This window comes from Apaloderma vittatum, unplaced genomic scaffold (genome assembly GCF_000703405.1).
Source record: "Apaloderma vittatum isolate BGI_N311 unplaced genomic scaffold, ASM70340v1 scaffold14678, whole genome shotgun sequence".
Lineage (NCBI taxonomy): Eukaryota > Metazoa > Chordata > Aves > Trogoniformes > Trogonidae > Apaloderma > Apaloderma vittatum.
In genome coordinates this window covers 81,607-100,189 of record NW_009732549.1, presented here as the reverse complement: position 1 = coordinate 100,189, position 18,583 = coordinate 81,607, and positions in this window count along the sequence as shown.

The window sequence follows — 18,583 nt, the reverse complement described above, 5'->3', positions numbered from 1 at the left end:
CTTATGTAGGGGTATGAAATCTCTCACAGTTTAGCTGAAGTATTTTTATTTATCCCCATGTTTTGAAGGGGCTACCTCTGCAGTATTTCATAACAGAACAGCCAAAGTGAAGTCTAAATCAAAGTATTTTTGATGGAATATTTTAAAGCCAACTTTTTTTCCTTTCCTTTCCTTTTTCGTGATTTTTTTTCTGAAAGCGTACATCCTGGGTACGCCCTTGCTGTTGCACACACATGGACTCTGCCTGAAGAGGCTATCAGAATTTTCTAAGTGACTACTAAACTTGTTTAAACAAATTGCACCAATAAGCTCACATTAACGACCCTCATCTGATGCAAGAAGTCTCACCACGGTTCTGCTGGAGGGTCAGCCCAGGGATGGGGATGCCTGGCTGAGCACTACAGCAGCGGGGCAGAGCCCAGCCTGGCCCCTGGAGACACCGGCTCACACTTTCCACGCTCTGCTGCCCTCCCTGGCACCACAGTTAAAGAAGCTTAGCGTTAGAAAAAAATAATAAAGTCGTCTTCCTGCCTTTCACAGGGGCAGGTCCTGCCACTGTGCAGGCTGAGCCCAAGTGAGGTTGAGCTCTTAAAATTCAAAACTCACAGGGGCTGGGGAGGAGGATGCACAGCCAGGACTGGGAAAGCTTTAATGGTGTAACACAGGAGCGTTGCCCAAAAACATATTAGCAGGAGGATGGGGGAGGCACAGTGCATCTTGTACCCCATGTGTACCCACCCCACTGGACCAAAATCTGAAACCAGACCATTCAAGACTCCCATTGTTCCAGAATTCAGACTGTCCAAGAGCCTCTGACACCTCTCTATGTCCATGCCACACTGCTTGGGGCAGCTACACCTGGAAACACACATTCATAGGTCAAACTGATTATTGACGCTGTTTGGAAGTTGCTTTTTCTAAAGGAAGATAAATGGCACAAGGCTGCACATACTTTCCTTGAGTAAAGCTTAAACATAGCTTTGGTGAGCTTTCTGAGGATGAAAAGCAGTTGCACAATTTAATTCAAGGCTGAGACACCTGATTCTATCAGGCAACTCACAAAAGCTACAAAGACGGGGTTAGAACTTCTGGAATTTTTAACCTGGAGTAAGTAGAGATGTTTTAATTCAAGAAAATACTTTTAAAGATTTTAAATTATATTACTAATTTGAATAAGATTCTTATTTTAGGTGAAATATGTATAATCTTACCAGTACTGTTTTCAGGCAGCAGCTCCCATGCCAACGCAGATAGCTGCAAACCAGCGCAGCTTTCAAAAACGAGGAAACATTATCCAGTGCTACATTTTGAAACCAAAGGCCATGTGCAACTCCATTAATTTGTGGTTCGAGGCCAACAATTAAACCATCCAGGTTCCATCCAAATATTTTTCTGACTCCCCAAACATTTTGCCAAACCATGAACTAATTTTCACCACGAAGGCTTTCTCATATTTAGCACATTTTTGGAGGCAGTTGCTCACTCGGCAGAGCTCCAGAGGCACTTGAAACCTCGCGGTGCAAACCAGTTAAAAGTCGCCAAGTGCGTATTGTCCAATGAAACCTGGTGTGTCGGAAACCATATAAACCAAACCAAAGCTGTGCAACTTTTCCATGGACTTCATACCCAAAGCCATGCGAGGGAGCGGTTAGGGCCAGCTGCCCACACCATGGAGCGTTCCTCAGTCAGTTTGCAATTACAGGCAGCCTTTACCAACCAGACTTCGGCCAGCCTACTGTGTTACATTTTGTGTGTCAAGGGTGCCTTGGCCAGAATGTTTCTTTATTTTATTTTATTTGGAGAACGTGCCCAGCTGTTATGTGATGAGAAAGGTGATGAGCCTTTAGTGGGTGTCGTGATGTTGATCCTTCTTGGCCAAAGCCCAAAGGTTTGTTTCCAAGAATGCCATCATGTCACGTATTTAAATACCCTTTTTTCCAATTATATTCCACTGAAGTGTATTACTATTACACCACACAAAATCTACATACGTGAATATCCATTTAAACCATCTGACAATAAAAGGATTTACGGTCCAACACCTTTACAGCAAAAGTCAAAAACTCTTGGACCAATCAAGTGTCCCATCCTGGCCCCATTTATCTCAACAGCAAAGCACTGGTCCCTATGGCTCAGCACTGACAAGTATGAGAATTGCCAAAGAAATGCACATTAATTATCATTACTATGTCTGTTATTGTATAACAGACTGTGATTCTGTACTTTATCTCCTGGACCATTATCTCCTGCCATGTGATCTAAGTGTTGATACTGCTAATGTAAAGGAACACAGAACAGTAGTCATTTATCCTGCAAAAGACCTCGTGCTTTTCTTGTTCTATCAATCATTAAACAAGTAATGTCTTTTGTGTTATTGCCTTGACATTCATTAACACTCACGTCACAGGAAATCTTTGCAATTAAAAACCTTATTGACGATCTGTGGTTGTTTCTCATTGGTGTGTAACAAGCAAGATAATAAAAAATGAAAACAATAGAGTTATCATAGATAACTGAGGAGGTTTTTCCTTTTTCTTTTTGTAACTCAACTATTTAATGTTATTGGTCTCTGTTTTTTTGTTTCAACTTTGAACGTATATTCGAGGGTTTTGAATCTTGGCAAACCACTTTTTATCAGTCCTGAACATCTGAACACCCCTTTGACATTAATCCTGTACGACCAGCTTTAGTGGAAACGCTCAGTCTTGGAAAAGTCAGGCTACACGAGGACAAGACAAAAGTTTCTCTCTCCCTGCTGTTCTGCCCCTTGGAGATACGTAAGGACCACACGTGAAAACCAGTGACACAAGAACACCACATTTTCCAAAACATGCATTGGATTGGTTTCCATATTGTTGGTGCTGCCCCAGGGCTAACGCCCTCCAGGAGGTGGAGGGAGGCTTTCAGAGAAGCTGAAGCCCTGGAAGGAGATGCCCTGAGCTGGGATGGAGGAGACCTTGCAGGTGGCAGCTCTCTGGCTAACCAGCAGCTCAAGTCTGGTGAGAAGCAAAGCAGTGGGGAACCTCCTGAATATGTCTTACTGCCAGTTTACTCATGTCTCCTGCTATGTCTGAAACCACTCTCTTTTTTTACAGTTACGTGGAGCCTCACAAATTTAGGCTGGTTAATATGGATGCTACTTTTTGGTGGGCCAAAGGCATCTAACCTAACAGCTGACTGTTGGGGTGCATCAGCGCATTCTTCTTTCTTGCGGAAGAGGGTGAATTTTGAACGCACTATGCAGAACTATCTGTGCCACCCTTCACTGTGGAACGTGGCACGACGAAGTGCTGGTCTCTGACTGTGGCTCTGGAATCAAGTCTGTGCTTCTTGTGAACCCAGACTCCTGTCTGACTCTGGCCATGCTGTCTGAAAGGTGCCTTCTGGAAGATACCAAACACAACCTCAATTCCCACAGACATTGAGCTAATTGAAAGATTAGACCATTAGGCTCCTACATTCTTACAGGCTGTTTTAATTGCAGTCCATATATCTTGAGCATATTTACTGAAGGCTCCCCTGTACACGGAGACAGCTGAGAAGTGAGGGCAACTCTGCAACCTCGCTACAGAACTGACACCAAAAAAAAAAACCACCCTCATCCTTGCCTTACTGAATCTTATACCACAGTGCTGGAACTCTTGAATGCGGAGATCTCAAGGTCAAAAGGCACCACTATAACAATTTCACCTGATATTACACTTAATATCATATAATTTTTGCTCAGTGACCACACTTCAAATTTATACCACTCTAAGAAAAGAATCAAAGCCATTCACTTCAGAAGCACTCTGCTAACAGAGAACTTTTGGAATAAGCTCCTGTGTACATCCATATCTCTTGATAAGTACTAAAAGTGGAAGCAAAACTCTGAAAACAGCCCTACTGTATATTTTTAGTACTCAGATACAGTGGTCTCTCTTTGAAGCCTAAAACCGCATTTATGATCAGCCAGAGCACTGCGGAGTACACAGTGTATTCAACATAGTAACATACTGTCATTTGTTATGCACCACAGTAATTAAATAAATTCTGGTTGTTTTTTTTTCTCTGGTAATTTAAGCCTTAGTAGTGTTGATACTCAACCTGGACTGCCTATAACTTCAACATCAACAGTAACGATCTTAGAAGGAATCACATTTATAAAACAATCCGACGAGAAAAAGAATGTAACAAAACATGACAATTATATTTCTCTGAAATGTAGTAGAAAAAAAAATATTGATTTACTGTGTTACAGGTATTTACATTATTCATATTTTATGCCCCTGATTAAATTCTTTCTCATACTCCATAACAAATACAAGCAAGTGACACAATTAATGACATTTTTACATTAAAAATAAGCTATTTCTACCTTTGGTATTCACCTTTGTTCATTGAGCTTAATAAGAGAACACATTTTGCAGAACTGAGAGCGATACCAACATTCAGTAAATTAATCTGACAGCAAATCCTGTTTCCCTTGGTACCTCCACAGTTTACTAGACCACTGCGCAGGCCAGAACACCATAACTTTTAACACAATCTTTCAAGGCCATCTAATCTTTTACAAGGCAAAACAGCATTACATTATTGAAATCTGAAACAAGTCTCTGGGGGTATCCTTACCACACACACACAAAAAAAATATCTACTTTAAGAATCCTATATGTGATGAAAAGTGGAACTTCATAGATAAAAATGTTCCCCTGCTCTGTCAGGGAGAGGCTGGGTTGATATTTAAAACATAGCTGCTGCAGGGAGGCTCCTGTGCATCTTTTGAGGAATGAGTCTTCTCTGCCAGGCCAAGAGAAATAGACTTTTTAAAGGGAGAAGCAATACCTCCAATAGAATCATAGAACGATAGAATTGTCAGGGTTGGAAGGGACCTTAAAGCTCATCTAGTTCCAACCCCCTGCCATGGGCAGGGACGTCCCCCACTAGATCAGGCTGCCCAGAGCCCCATCCAGCCTGGCCTTAAAAACTTCCAGGGATGGGGCTTCCACCCCCTCTCTGGGCAACCTAAGCCAGGGTCTCACCACCTTTATGGGGAAGAACTTCTTCCTAACGTCCAATCTGAACCAATCCATTCCCCTTATGTCCTATCATTATCCAACATCCTAAAAAGTCCCTCACCCCTGTAGGCTAGCACAGGTAGTGTGGAGCTATTGCTTCTACCTCCCATCTCCTCCTTCACCTTGGTGACACAGCCACTCCCCAGTGTGCAGGTGTACCTGTCCTTGTTCTGCACACCTTACCTGACCTTGGTTTTGTACCCAGCTGCAAGCATAGCACCGGTATGACACCAGCCTGAGGGGGCTCCAGGCATCCTCCTGCCTAGTGGGACAGTTTCACACATGGCAAAAGTTGTTTCTTAAGTCACCGAAGATTTATGGACACAGTAAGTGCATAGCACAAAACGAACCTTCGTGTAATTTTATTGAAGGAGAGAGTTTGCCCATTAAACTCCTGTTAAATCACAGAGATGGGGCTCAAGCAGCCTATTTTCTGGCTACACCGTAGCTCCATGCACCACCCACAAGAAGCTTTTTTATCTCCCTGCTCATCAGTTCCCTGTGAGTAATGCGACGAGCATGTTGGACAGAAATAAGAGACCTCAGGTATTTGGGCACTAAGTGGATGAGCACTGTGGCAAAGCACAATGTGAGGGGAATGTACAATGCAAACAGGGATGAGATAAGAGATATTTGATTCGTAAAGATTATGTCTTTTGTGCTCGATACATGGGTGGCTAGCAGGTCACTGTGCAGGAATTACGAGTAATATAAGCGGGCATGAGGAAGCAATATTTTAACTTGAAAGGACTTGTAGAGGGATGAGGTAGAATTTGCATAAAACCAATACAGAGCAGATGGGAATGGACAAGCCTGCTGGTATCAAACACACACTGAAGGAAAATTACCGAAGAACAAGGAAGTTATTGTAGACAGCACTTCGATATCCTAACCAAATCTGAAACCAAGAAAACCTCTAAATCCACCAGAACAATCGCCTAAAGGGTTTAGCAACGGGCCCCAAGTTTCTGCTAGAAAAATATCACATTACTAGTGACAAAAAAAAAGATTTATCGTGCTTTCCCATCTTTAATTGCTTCAGAAAGCAAAATACCTATGCATTAAAAAAGAAAAAAAAAAAAGAGCTGAGGGTAAATGCAAAGGTTACTCCTGTATTAATCTATTATCTACTCTCCAACTTTTTTAACACTGTTTTGCACATGTGAAAAAAAAGGCAGCCAATGCCAGAAGTATCTTTTCTTACAGTAAATATTTATTATCTTTAGTTATACATCAGACTTTTTTTTCCTTTTTCAAAAAAAATAGAAAGAAAAGAAAATTGGCTCTGGATTCAAAGGAGGTTGCAAAAAAAATAAATGTCATTGTGATAAGTATCAGAGTTCTAGAGTTACAACAAGTCCAAGATGTTTTCAGAGGCATGTGTCAGAGACGATGGTAAAAGGCAGAGAAATATGTAGGCAGAAAAGTGTGAAAGAAGTCCAGGCAGAGGTGTGAAAATAGTTTATAGTTCATTAAAAGGAGGCAAGAATGCAGAAACTTTCCCAAGCTCCAGCTGCCCAACTCTGCACTCGCTTCGGGCAAGATCTTCGGCGGAGGTCATTCTGGGAAGCTAATGCCCCTCAAGTGCCACAGTCCCCTTTGTGGGACTCTTAGGCAGGAGAGATGGAGGCGTGTGGATCCATTAAAACCGCTGTGTTTGGGGAGGAAATGTGCAAGTCACTCCTTTTTCTGCAACGGCAGGCTAATTTTATTCGGTCTATACTCTAGAGGAATCAAATGCTTGATGGATGGAGCCTAAGAAAATCCCAATTCAGGTGGAGAATTGTAACACAATAACCCAGGAGTAATTTGTTATATAGTGACCGGGTGCCAGGAGGTGCTGGGAGGAGAGAAGGAAGCAAAAAATTAGCAGTGGACTCAAAGACAGGCTGTGCTTCTGCAAGCACTGAGGAGCAGTTTTGATCATATTCGTTTGACGATGCCGTGTTGATAGTTCTCTTTTCCCATTGTACCCATGAAGGAAGAGAAGCTCAAGGCCTTGTGACACTCATATTATCTGTCCAGTAATCCAGAACTGCGAAATAAAACTTCAAAGAAGCAGCAAACAGAGATGACCATGGTGGATTTACGTAAGAAAAGAAAAGATCTCGTGTGACCTGAGAACTTATTTCTGAGGAACATTCCTCCATCCTTCCTTCCTGGCCCTCCCCCACGACACGATTATACACATAAATTAGAGTGAAACCAAAACCTTTTAATACGGACGTGGTAAGCTGAGACACCACTTGACAGTGCTGAGTTTCAGCCTGGCTGGACACAAAGGACGAACATACCTCGGTGACTCGACACCCGAAATCCAGAATTACATTTCTGCTGGACGACAATTCAGTGGTGACACACATTAATAGTCCCGTTAAGCATAGATAACCCAACGCCAGTTTGGTGTCTCGCTACGAGCCCTTGCCAGTAATGAGCTTTAAAGAAACAATGACTCACAGTAATGCGAACTGTCACAAGATCTCGCAGAAAAGAATATGAGGTAGCTCAAGGACAGTGGCCCAGAGCCTGCCCCTGCACTCGGAAGCACACCTCTTCCCACAGCCAGATGAAGGCACAGATAATACGACCAGATGAATAGACAACGGCATTTAAGTCCTATGAATCACACAAAGCCTTTCATCACCCTTCCCACACAACCCTGCTTCACTACCCGTAAAGTTTCAGCTGCTTTTTGGTGCTGCTTCTCCTTCCAGCAACTGCCTCCCTGAATTTCTTCCCTCTTTACTCCCAGCTGCTGTGGTGAGACCCAGCGCTACCATGTACCTGCAAGGTCTTCACTATCTGCCACTGGTGGAACCTGATTCTCCAAGGTGGGAAATAATGAGAGTTAAAGGCTCTCCGCAAGATGAGGCAGATAAAGGGCAGCATTTTGTCTCGGAAAATGGCCTTTGGAAAGCCCTTTTCTCACGTTTTTCCAATTATTTCTACCCAAAAGGCTGTAGTTTTTAATTAAAACCAGGCTTTTTCTTACCTGCAGCACTGAACACCTTGGATCTGGAAATTCAACCTGTTGTTGTGCTTAAAGTCTTAATGGCTTAAGCCATTGCATCCACGTGTGGAGCAGAGAGCAGGGCAGACTCCAGCTCTCTGCATCAGCTCCGCCATGCAAACAGGTGAGAGGACTCAAATCCTTACAAAAAGAAGAAAATACCAGCAGCTTTTCTAAGGAATATTGTAAAGGACCTTGCTGGGTGAACAGCAGGTTGGGAACAATGTTTATGGCAGAGTTATAAACTCATGAACAAATTAGGAGGATTTACAAGAGTAATTTAAGTCTCAAGTCAAACCTACTGAACGGCAGGAGATGATTCTCCCAGGGTCAGGAAGTAATAATTAGCACTGTAGTTGTGGAAGAGGGTTTAGGGGTTTAGCATCATTTCTTGCCCTACCTATTTTTTTTTTTTAAAAAAAAAAAGATTATCCTTTCAGTTACGGCAATAAGTGCATAGGAAGATCATTCCTTATCTCTTCAGTGATCCACCTGGTTCTTTTTATAGACCCTTTGTTCTTGTTTCAACTCACCTGTTACAAGAGGAATTTTCTTCCCCCTCATTTTAATGACCCAACACTTCAGACTCCAGATTTTAACTGTACCTCAGACATCTAATTTCAAAGCCTCTAGCCAAATTGCTTAAAGCCCAATGGGCTTGTATACGTATTTTAAGCTAAAGCTGTAATTTATTTTTTTTATATCCCTGATGCTCCCTGTCTATGTTATCCCACTTATTTCATCACTGGTAAACATGGAAGAAAACCTCAACAACTAACCTGATATCTGCAAAAATCAACATTTGAGTGTTTGGCTTTTAGAAGGATGCCCAAACTCCTGTTGATATTAGCAGGAAAGATTCCAGAAGTCTCTGACCTCTGCCTGTAACTGAAGAATAGCTTTCTTCATGAAGATGCTCAGTACTATGCTATGCCATGAGTGAGAGCTTGTTACTATGAAAAGTTTTTATTATAGCATGGAAATCAAGAGAATGCTAAAGGTAAGGTGTGAGTGAGGAGGAGATGTGTCTGAATGCACTGCTGAAGGTGGTGGCATCAGTGTCCACTGGTCTAAGTCAAAGTGCCCTGAGGGCATCATATTCCTTCCCCATGGGCTGAGCTAGGAAAATGGAAAAATTCTCTGCAATCCAGTAGCAATGAAATCAGGAAGGAGGAGTTAATCAGCAGAGGTTCAGGAAAAACGTTTGGAGTCCCTAAAATTACAGAAAATAATACAGAAGGATATAAAAGACGACAAGTATAATTTAGAAATTTTTAAACTGTCGTATAGATATTTTATTGGTCCTTTCAGAACCTGCAGTATCTCAGGCATCACCCTGTGATATTAAAATCACAAGGGGTTCATCTGAATGCTAGAGTCATTCTGAGCACACAAACTGCACAAAAGACACTTTCTACAAACCAGGAGGCAAACTACATACACACAGAGATTGCCCACATTATATTTTTCACAGAATCCCTTCCCACTAATCTGGGCTGGCTGGTATGTAGAGAAGGATCCCTCCAGACACTTTCCCTTTAGATCACAAAAGGAAACATTAATCAAGCAAAAGATGGGAAATTATGACACCTAGCTGCTAAAGTTCAGCCCCAACAGCCAAGTCAGAGTTGATCACAGGGTACAGGTGACTATCCATCAAAAGACCTATCATAACATGCATTAAAATGTCTAGGTTAATCAGGACAGTAGCCAAGAACAATATTTTTCTGCTGACTTTCATAACAGCAGGTACAAAAGCAATCCCTTTGAAACACTGCTCTGCAAGCATTCGAGACCAAATTTGATTAACTAAACTAAACAAAATTCCAAATATCATCTAAATCAAACAATATCATCTCCTCGCTGCACAGTAAATAGAGGACCAAGGATATTTTAGATGAAGCAGGGAGGGCATTAGATCTGCGTAGTTTTAGGCGTGAGCTGCAGAATGCGTTGAAATCTGAGCTTAACTTCTGGGTTGCTACCTGCAATCACATTCAAACACAGAAAGTGAGATTGAAGGTTACCACACCGCCACCTGATAGTGAAATGGGATCGGTCTCAAGTATCGTTACGATTGCTTTGCAAAAGACCTTAACGAGGATGAGGAAGAATATCTTTATGAGGTTACTATAAATTGCACCACGTGGTTCTTAGAAAAACACCAGCGCGACTTTGCGCTCTGCCTGTTTCAAACTCGGCACGGGGCAATGATAAGAAGGTTTTACTGCTACCAATAAAGACACTTCGCTTCTGTGAGACTGCTTCCTCCCGAGGATCTCTGAGCCATTGCTCCAAGCCTTGGCGATCAGAGGGCTGCTCATCGGGGCAGGTGGTTACATCCTCAGCACACAGCGAGGAGCCGGGGCGCGGCAGAGCTGCGTGACTCAGGCACACACAGGACGTCATTAATCAGGGGCAAATTAATCAAGTCCCAGCCCCAGCTGTTAATCAGAGCTCCGCACTTGCTCCCCAGCCCTGGACCAGAGGCTCCTCCTCACTGTCACACCCAGAAATATTAACTTGGTGTCGTTAATCATCATGCATTGAGTGGACCCACGCCTATAGGTTTCCAGGGGGAAAACGCAGGTTTTTTTCACGGATGACAATTTACAGGCGAGTGGGCAGCCCTACCGGCTGAAGGGAGACGAGACCAGTGTCACCAGCTCGCAAGCAGCTCGTGGGCACCATCCCAGAGCTGGCACCACCAGGCTGGCTCAGCAACCATCATGGTCCCAAAGGAAGGGACTACGTTAATTTTTATTTTTTCTGGAGGGAAACCTCATAGTTTGGAGGGAAATTGTGCCTCTGGCAATGCAAGTCAACAGGAATATTGAGGGTGAGCCTGGGCTCAGCGCTGAACCCAGTGACTGGAGTAGGTTGTTAAAGGAATGAGCTTTAAAGTTCTACTGGAATAAGCCTAAAAGTATCCTGAGTGAAGCATATTTATAAGCATTTGACCAACAAGGATCTTTTCTTCTGCCACATGAACTAATTCATGATCTATAAAAGTAACAACTACAAACACAATTCATTTTATATAAAAAAAAAAATCTCTTTATCAATGACAACAGTCACTGCGACTCCTGTATATATCACTGCTGCTCTTCACTTGGAGTGGTTTGGGGGAAAGGATCATTATATAACTAAAGTGGCTACAGACAGAGATGTGGGCTCGGTGCATCAGCAAGCTTTGGCAGAAGGGCTTTGTATTTAGCTGTGTCAGTTAGCACAAGCAAATGTTCCAGATTTGTCACAGGAAAATAATAAAAAAAGAAGTCTTTGTCAGGCAAATGATGGATGCCTATAACATTATACAATGAAAGAAAAGCTCAGGATATGTACACAATGGCTTCAGTTCAAAAGGGTCTGCAGCAACAAGCTCAATAATGGAATTTTTAAGTTACATACGTGTAAACCAAACGGAAAGCTGAGAAACCTTCCGTCTTAGATGGATAAACTGTTTACCTAAACAGAAGGGAACACCATTAATTCTCAGAAATGACAATGCAGAGACACACGAATTGAGAATCCGAGGATGGAGCTGCTGGAAGAGGTCAAAAACACGCGTTTGCGCAACGTTGGTGCCTCAGCTGCCGCAGCCGCGTCAAAACAGCTTGGGCTGGCTCCTGCTCTTCCCAAGCCCAGCTCTAATCACTAAAACACAGACTAATTTCCCCGTTTGCGATTTCCGTTTGCAGTAATAGGATCTAGGTATGATTCATAACGAGATGTCCAAAGCGATTTCGGAAGACGCTTGGGATGGCACGCGCTGGGGCTGCCCGAGAGGGGAGAACCGCGGGAGGGAAACGCGACGCACACAACCCCGGGCACATCCCTGTACCAGCTCCACGGGGCCAGATCCTATCCCCCAGCTCCACGTTGGAACCGCACATCCACGACCTGGTGCTCCCCAGGGCAGCCCTGCTTCCAAATATGCAAATTCTGCTCACACCAGCGGCTGGGAGGGAGGAAACGATGTCCTGCGGTTAACTGGGAGGAGTGGAGGGTGGTGGTTTTCTTTCCAGTTTCTCTGGAAGCGTCTGCATGGCATTAAGTAAGTTCATTTCTGTAGCGTAGTTTTCCCATCTGGAAAATGGGAAATGGGAGGGGGAATAAGACTTAACTTCATGAGCAAGTTAGAAAACATAACACTTTAATGTATATCCAGTAATTTGAGATCTCGGGATAACAGTGTGGAGAATTATTATTATTACGACAGAAGGCAATGCATAAAGAAAACAAATAGTAAGAGAGTGAGGTTCGAAGATCTAACATGCATTTTATTTTTATTTTTGAACTTTCTAATTTTTCAATAATTGAGACCACAGATGTACAGTTCCACATGTGCAACAACTCAGTTCAGCCCCTTCTGAAAACTGGTTGCCAGCTATGGAGGCAAGTAAGAATATACTAAGCAAAAACAAAGTAATAAAATATTTAAATAAAAAAAAAATGTTGATACTTCTGTAATTCACAATTATTTTCTCTAACCAGCCAGAATCTGGAGAAGCGTTTGACAGTGTCTGGGCTTAAAGCCATGGACAGTATCCACTGCTTAGTGTTGTATAATTTACAAACTCCTGTTCTTTCAACAACTACTCAGAAAATGAAATTGTTAAGTAAATATACAGCAGAAAAACAACTCAGAAGAACAGAGCAACTCCTTCATATCCTTCAAAAGGTGATGGCCTCTATGAGAGAAAACAATTTTCTGCACTGTGCCAGAGCCAGAAGAACATCAAACAAAGCAAACAACACGAAAGCTATGAAAAAAGTTTGCATGCCTTTTTTTCACAGTAACCTCCTCTGCAGCGGTATGTGACACAGAGATAGGTCTTTACATGCATCTGCCATCCAGAAAAACAATTTTGATGAGACTGCTGGGCTCTGAAAATATCACATTACAAAAGTGACAGTAGTTGAGAAACACAGTGGAGACAAGGAGGTCTATGTTGCTGAAGCTGCTCATACTACTGGGCTACCACTTGCTTATTATTTTGGAGACTCTTTATCCATCTGTCCCCGGAGAAAGGAGAGAGCTCCCAAATTAGTGGCCCAGGGCGAAGATCTGAGTCAAAATCTGGCTCTCAGGGACCTCAGGCCGACAGTGGTTGCATCCCGCTGTGCCCAGGGCACACGATCAGTCTGGAGCAGAGCGTTGGGACGAGCTCATTACCTTTCCCACAGTTGGGTCAGGAAACTTAAGAAATTGTTCCTTTATTAAACATATTAGAGACTCTGCCTTGTTTGCCTACTGATATCCTTGAAGGAAGGGAATACAAAGATGAGGGTGTGAATGCTATCTGCTATATCACCACTTTCAGGCTGCTAGGACAGTTTTATTTGCTTTATAGTAATTCATTGCCAACTTCACACATAAAAGTTAAACACGCTTTTCAAACGATAACACTCAAAAGACAGTTTTCAGAAGAAAAAAAAAAAAAAAAACAAACCCCACACCAGAATGCAAATCTCTACTTAGAAGGGGTTAGGCGGAGGTTACCAAAAAGCATTCCCAGGTTTGTTTCTTCTCCCTGCTCCAGTAAACGTGGTGACCCCAGCCACCCGAGAGACGTAATGACCTGCACAGCTTCACCTTAGCAGAGTCTGGGGTGGGGTAAGTGCCCAAAAGCATATGCCCCATGCAGGCTAGGACCATGCAGGAGCTCAGTCTCCCTCTCCTCATGGGACAACTGTCCCCCGCGCCCTGGGAGCCGTTGCTGTGCTCATCCCAACCTCCTCACACTCCTCCCTGCTCCCCACTTCACCCCAGCCAAGCCCATGGTGAGACCCTTTATGTCGGGGGGTTTAGGCCAGCCATTAAACACTCTATTTTCTCTAGCGGTGGCAAAAACAGCTTAAAAAAGAAAGTTTTGCTTAAATGGAGTTATGAAAATATCAGCCACTGATCCAGAAGTTCTCAACAATTCAGTGATGCAAGGTCACTCCTAATTGCCTCCATCTTTCCTATTCTCTCTCCAGAGAATAATTACTTCAAGAAACAAAGTCCTGGTTTGTTTTACTAAGATCCAGAAATTCCCTGCTTTTATAACAACAAGCAACTCCCCTCTTCTTCCGCTTTGGACTAAAGAGAATATTACCACTGTCAGTTATATGCTGGGGAACTGTTAACCCTTAACATCCAAGCAGTGAAAAAATAAACTGCAGAAATAATCGCCTTGTGTTTAGAATTACTGAATACCGTTAAAATGATCATTTGTTTTGCTTGTTTGTAAATGGGAAGAACAAGACCGTGCTTCAAAAGGCCATGCATTTATTCTGTGCATTAGCCAGAACAAAAATTCCCCAGGAACCGCTGTCTTAGAGTGAGGCACAGCATTTCAAAACTTCTCTTTTGATTTCTCAAATTCAAAAGCAAAAAGGATTATGTTAAAGCAGCCTAAACGCTCAGGTTTAGACAGCAGAGCCGTACAATTCAATCACTGTGCTGGGCTCGTAGAAAAAGCAAAGTCAGGGTGGTAATTGTAAGTGAAAAGTGGAATTTCAGAGTTGATCCTATGGTAGCTTTTACCCGCCAGAAGGAAACAGAGTCGTCCTCTCAGCTGACTTCTCACTATTACTCCTTGAGTATCTTTAATACTCTTGTATTGCAGTACTACAGCATTAACTGCTCAACTACACTTTGTACTGAGAAAAACAACTTTTTGGGAACAGCTTGGGAACAACCTGCAAAGCAAACTGCTCCCAACAAATGATCGAGTCCATCCCCTACCCTCTTTAAAGCCTTCAAAGAAGGCTGAAACCTTCTCCCTCATCTCTGTTATTCAGTATTTCCTCACAGTCATTTTCTTCAGCTACTCTGAGATCCGTATATCTCTCATGGACACTTTGGTGAAATCATCTAACATCCTGAATTCTGGATGCTGGAGGCCGTGTGGACACGTGGTGCAGGCAGCATCCAGCGTGCATCTACTCAGAATTCAGCTTCAGTTATATTTTGCAAAACTACACAGAGAAAAAACAAAACCAAACCTCCTGACGAGGCTGTGCCAGGTCCCACGGAGGCTGTCTCAAGTGAAAAATCTCTCCTATGACCATGAACCTTCAGCAGCTTTGAACTGTGGTTCTGTGTCACTGCAGTAAGTGGCTTATGCACCTCTTAGCTCCAGCCTGGATTTGGACAGAATGGGTCAGAAAGCTATAAAAAAGTTTTATGAGCATTTCTGACACGGCCAGGATGTCCCAAAATCTCATGAAAATGCCTGTCATTTGTCATCATCTTTTGCTTTAATATCACAGTGCGGAACCGAGATCTAACACGTGGGTACCAATAAATCCTGAAATACTGGGAATATCAAAGGGAGGAGTTTAAGGGAAAATTCTCTTGTTGCCTTGAATAGACTCGGTTGCAAATTAATTTTATAAATTCTTTCTTAGAATTACTCAATCTACAACACAATTTTGCAAATTCTGTAAATCATTTCAGGGTAGTCCATCATACACTTGGTGGTCTCCCATTGGAGAACCCAGACTGAACCTTCGAAGCTTATTGATCACCTAGACAGGTCTTCTGGTCATAAAAGTCCTGTGAGAGACTTCGAAAACGAGGATGTGAAAGGAAGAGACGCGCTTTGATCAAACCACAAGGATCTTGGAAAAATCTTAATTTTACAATTAAAATTAATAATAAAAATGAAAGATTAAATTTCTCAAGCATGCATAAAAATAAAAACTGTTGTAATCTAGACTTAAAGCATATATTAACCAATGTACTACCTGCTTCTCATTTTAACATGCGTTGAGATAAATTTTGTTTTGCAAGAGAAAACGTAACAGTTGCTTTAAGAAAAAGAAGATGAAGCAATGCAAACCCCTCTCTGGTGTTTAAAGCCTTTTTGGTCAGTGCCTCTCCTTTTTTAAGTGGAATTAACAGACAGGAAAGAAAATGATTACCCTGAATCTTTAGTGTTGTTTGGAAGATTTTGTAAACAAAACCAGTTTTATTTCCATGTGAAGCTCTCAGTTGACATTATAAACCTTTCTTCTGCTCAAGGCAGCTATCTGGTTTCTGGATTATACCATTTTCTTGCATTCTTTCCTCAATCCACTTAATATCATCCCATCTCAAAATCCACTTGGCAAGTCTGAAGCATAATTACTGCAATACAAAAATCATTTTAAAGGTAAATCTTCTCTCACCTGCCATCAGAACAGACTACATTCTGTTTAATGCCTTAATTCTGCTCTGTGCCGTGCCCCTCTCCAGGGCCATCGCAGCTCCTGAGAGGATAAGGGAACAACACAGCAACACTGATACCACAAATTAGCTTTTCCCGGGGTGAGGAAGAAGAGAGGAGTTTATGATGTTGGTCATCAACCACTATAGCCAGCATTTCATGACAGCTTTTATTTACAGCAGCCTCCTATATTCTCCTGCTTATGACTTTCTCTTACCAGGAAAACACCGTCCGTGTGTAGCCTGAAGCCAGAGAAATATTTTTCCAAATAAATTTGATAACAAATCTCATCAACTGATTTGCAGGTTAGACTATCATTTTAAAACCCCTTTACATCATGTGTCTGGAAGAAATGATCTAAGCTTAAGGTTTGGAAGGTGAGGTTGTATACATTCCAACAAGAGGAGATCAGAGAAATTGAGATTTTGCACACATCAGACAGCGAACATGAACATTTCAGAGCTCTGTAGAGACACTAATGGTTTTAGAAACGCAGCATCCAGTAAGCCAGGTAAGACTTATGATCCTCATTTAGACTGGGAGACAAGAGAGCACACACATGCACCGAAAAATCCAATGAGTACAGGAACCTGCAGGAATGAGGGAACTTAGTCCCTTCAATCAACCTCCCTTTCCATCCACAAAAGCCCCTGCCAAGTCCGCAACAATGAATCCCTCCAAAGAGAACTCAGGAGGACGGGCTGGAGAAACAATAAATTTTATTAGCAATTCCTAAAAATCTAACCTTGCACAAATGGGTATGTGTAAGGTCTCCATGGAGCAAAAACCCACACAGTTACCTCTTCCCTCTGAGCCACTACTAACCTTTACCCACAGACAGCTTCACAGTATACACCAAGGCAAACAGCTCACACTCAGCGTCCCTACAGCTTTTCTGTTCCTCGGAAAGCATGATGGAAAAATCAGTCAGGAGCATGTAAAACCAACATCCCACTGCACACTGTCTCCATATGCTGCAGCAACATCTGCAGCGTAAGGTCCACCCTGAGTGGTCTTGCAAGGACCCATCCACGTGGACAGTCTATATCATCCCAGGAAACAGTGCAGAAAAGGCCCAAAATGGAAAAAAAAATGTGTTTGATAAAATTCTAAGTGTACTTTGAAATTCTATGCATTATCATGTGCTACAACTCCAGGAGCATCAATGATTCAGCTACACTTCTCTACGAAAATTTATCACAATTATCCATTATCAGTAGCGTTCTATTGAACTGGCTGCAGTATTTTCTGTAGATATCATGCTCTTTTTTGATAATGAATGTTTTTTCTTCCCACAACCAGATGTACCTTTGTCTTTTTGATATCATTGAGAATACGTCTGCTGCCTGCCTTAGGAGCAAGACACCTTTATTGGTAGAAAACGTTTAACGCACTTTAACCTCCTTTACCTTGATGTCCAACGGCAGATTTTCAAGGGCGGGTATGGGTGGTGACAATATAGTCATTTTGCAGAGTAGGGTACCCACCTCTTTCAACATGCTGTGAAATTACCACGCACAGAAAATGCCATGCGGCTGCCATGCTCTCACATAGGTAGCAACACCACGAACACTGATACTTGCAAAGACTATTTTATTTTTTTAAAGTATTGAAGCAAGATTATGACCCAGGATGAGTCAGCATATGGAAGTCTGCACAGAGACACTCCCAAGGACGCTCTAGAGTCAAAGCAAAGGTTAGTGGAACAAACCCACATTGCCATTCTCATCTGGGACAAAGGTTTTATCTGTGTAAACAACATCTTATTGCTCCACATTAACAGCATCGCCACTTTAGTTGGAAAATATCACGCATCATCTACAGATAAACCAAATATTGCCCTACCTTTCCCAGGAGCATCACCTTCCCAGATGCAATTCTGCATTTTCTGTGCCCGACAAGCAAATTCAGTGTGCTTGCTGCACAGCTGATTTTCTGCATGCAAGACCAAGTTTTGTCCAATCTGCCTTTGAAAATTATTATTTTGTTAACAAACACATAGGTCGAAAAGTCCGTTTAGATAAGTGCACCTATCTGGGGAAGTCAATCTTCAAGCCAGGAAACACCATCGCTGGTGTAATGGTCTTTTATGATTTCCTGGAAGACTTGTCTTATCACAGTTCTAGTTTGTGAAAGACAGTGGACTTTTACCTTTTGATACAAAAAGGAGGATGAATATTCAGTGCAACCTTCACCCTGTCTAGACTAGGTAAAAGCAGCACATCATCTATCCATCTACTTTTCTTGCTACCATTTGAATTTTGGGAAGCACGTTATCAAGCTTTTCTCAATGAATATAAGAATGTTTCTGCACT